This window comes from Podarcis melisellensis (assembly GCF_964234715.1).
Source record: "Podarcis melisellensis genome assembly, chromosome: 16".
NCBI classification, from domain to species: Eukaryota; Metazoa; Chordata; class Lepidosauria; order Squamata; family Lacertidae; genus Podarcis; species Podarcis melisellensis.
In genome coordinates this window covers 5,842,334-5,845,416 of record NC_138533.1, presented here as the reverse complement: position 1 = coordinate 5,845,416, position 3,083 = coordinate 5,842,334, and the positions used below count along the sequence as shown (strand labels likewise).

At 43.2% G+C, this 3,083-nt stretch overlaps 1 long non-coding RNA gene across 1 annotated transcript; it reads left to right on the top strand.

Annotated features, from left to right (window-relative positions):
- The first annotated feature begins 1,169 nt into the window (after positions 1-1,169).
- Positions 1,170-2,361, top strand: LOC309358766. The gene is made up of 2 exons (XR_014163576.1): positions 1,170-1,212; positions 1,839-2,361. It is a non-coding gene; the product is annotated as an uncharacterized lncRNA (long non-coding RNA).
- Positions 2,362-3,083: the final 722 nt, after the last annotated feature.

Genomic DNA, 3,083 nt, shown 5'->3' with positions numbered 1-3,083 from the left:
GTGTTGATGAAGTATTCCAAGAAGGTGGACCTTTTTATATACCTCTGTCAACCCTTTCATAATCCATGATGCACAACTGAAGAATTAAATGGTCTGCATTAAACCTTGATGCTGCCCCACACCGTCATCTGGGGCATGACCTCTGACTGTATTCACAACCCCCCCCCCCTTTTTAAAAGTATATGATTAAAACTGTATTCTGGAAACACTGTAATTCTCAGCCCTGATTAAAGGTGCAGTTATGGGACTGTTTTTAAAAACAATTATGCTGAGATGAATGGGTGCCGTGGGAGTTTCTCATCGTGATCCAACACCTTCTTTTACCAGGAAATACCATCGGATCTTCTGACTCTACTTCCCGCCCCAAGCTCAAAGGATCTGACGTTTGGATCCATGGGACTTGTTATTTGATGATCATAACACATATTTATCAGCAATGAGCAAACAGGAATAGCATTTGCCACCATATTGTGGCTGTTTGGTTAGCTGACCAGGAGGGTGAACAATAGCAGTCCCATATTTTTTGATTTAATATGTGGCTTTCACAAATGTTTACTACAGCAAAAATTAAATGCTAGACTACTGCAATACATTTGGGCTGCCTCCGATGACTGTCTTCCAGGATTCTGTCACACAGAAAGAATAACACAGCGTAATTTGCACTAGACATCTGAGCTGTGCAAAAGTAATTGGCTTCTATCCAGAAGTTCTACTTAGAGTAGAAGCACTAAAATGAATAAAGCAAAGTCAGCCATGTCTATGAACTTTAATGGGCCTGCCTTGAGTACATGTTGCATGACGTACTAAGAAAGAATGGCCTAAAGATTGTGTCCATGGGTCAACAATCTAAAAACTAATACCCTATGGCATCAGATCTCAGAGAGAAACACATATGATGCCTGTTCATCTGAACATAATTGATTTGAAGCAATTCCATAAGTGCCCCCTTTGGACAGAACTGGGAATTACTTTAATCACCTGCCTTTAACTTTAATCACCTGCCTTTAAAATGGACGGATGTGGACAGAGTCAAGAATCATGCACCTGATGATTGTGTGGTAGAGGACTTTTAATGAAGACCTCGTAATCACTGGTTGGTGCATAACTGTTTGCAGGAGGATTCACAGAGGGGTATATAAAGGCCCACCATTCAAGAGTTCCTCACTCACTCACTGGATCCAACATCCACACCAAATCTTATTGCTGAAAAAGGTATGTTCTGTCTTCATTCTTTTGGTTTCCTAGATTTCAGGAGAGCTTCAGGTCTTTAGGATGTAATCTAACAGCTCCGGTTTTGCAATGAAACTGGTTCACTATATTTCTTATTCTTGGTGACCAATCCTGGCCTCCTGCCACATGAGGATGTGTGCATGGAGAAAAGCGTAATTGATGTTAATTCTAACTCAAAGCCTACTTTTCTCTTGGGGGCAAGGGATTGAAGGTCTCTTGCAAATGCCATTTTTTACAACACATGTTTTTATTCATTCAAAGAGAAGTTGGGATCTTGCCTTTAGGCCTGAATTCTTTCAGCATTGTAGGACTAAAACGTTTGCCTAATATTGTGTTGCCCAGGATCTAAGATAGTCTTTTTTTCTGCCAAGCATGCCATCTGTTTCTTAATAGGATGTTGGGGGCTCAGAGAGCATCCTCTGACTTCCAGTGAGTTCCCAACAAAGACTCAGAAGAGGCCAGTTTATGCATTCCTTTCCTTGATGCAATGTGTAGCAAACTTTAAACATATGTTTCATGTTGGTCTTAAGCTTTAATGTTTGTACATCTAAGGTGTACTTAATATTGTGTTGTGTTTGCTTAATGAGAAATCCCTTGAATCCTTTCAGCTCCGCCTTCCCTCTCCACCGCTAAGATGTCCTGCTGCTCCAATTGTTGCTGCTCTCCCTGCTGCTGCAAGTGCTGCTGCTGCCCCTGCTGCTGCTGCAGTCCTAACTGTTGCTGCACTCCTTGCTGCTGCTGCTCTTCCCCCTGCTCCTGCAACTCTTGCGGCTGTGGTTCCTGTGGCTGTGGATCTTGCGGCTGTGGTTCCTGTTGCTGCTATCCTAAGCAAGGCTGCTGCTGAAGAAGTTCAGTGAAGTGTTGAGAGCTGCTGCCTCCTCCATGCTGGTGGACTCCTTGGATTCATCTGTTCCTGTGCCTTAAGTTTATTCCTGCCTCCTTCTACAACCCTGGATTCTTCTCATCTCCTTCTTACTTTGCTTTGTTTTCCTTCAAGGAGGCATGCCAGTTGTCTTCTCTTTATCATCATGGTGGTCCTGGGGGTCATTCTCTTTTCATCTCTTTGAATAACTCCTCTGTGGGGGAGAAATATGTTCATATAAAAGTTAATAAAGATTCTAAAGCACAGAAGAGTGTTCTTGTGTTCCTTTGCCTTGAGATGGAGAATGTGTCATAGATCCTGAATAAGTCATCTGCTTGGCCAGCATCTCCAGCTGAAGGGCTGCTGGGCCAGTAAGGATCAGAAGCTGAATTCTTGAGGAGCACATCTCCATCTCTCATACAATATTGGGAAGGGGGACATATCTCATTGGAAGGGCACACGTATGACACACATACGTAGGAGGATATTCTAGATTTTTTTGCACAGCAATTTGCACAACCCCAGAGTCGTCTACGACTGGACTTAACTGTCAGGGGTCCTTTACCTTTACCTTTTTGGAGACACTTGGAAAAATAAGAACATTTGATAGAACTTCTTGGGCAGTGGTGTCCAAACTTTTTTCAAAGAGGGCCAGATTTGATGAAGTGAAGGGCCATGAGGGCAAACCAAAGGGCCAGCCACAGCTGGATTAGGCCCCCAACATGCCTGTTCTTGGGACAATAACTCTCCAGGTCCATCGCAAAATCAATCTGGGATAATCCTTTGATCCACTACAATCTCAACTATTTGCGAAAAAGATGCCATGTAGTATCTGGTAAGAATGGGATAAAATTTCGTGTCCTGTGAGTGAGTGACTAACTACCAGGTGGTGGACCTTCGTATGCAGCTCTGCGACTGCTTCCCCTAGTAGTGAGCTATTAATCAACAATGCTCATGTCTCCATTAAAACACGGCATTGGCTTCCACTACA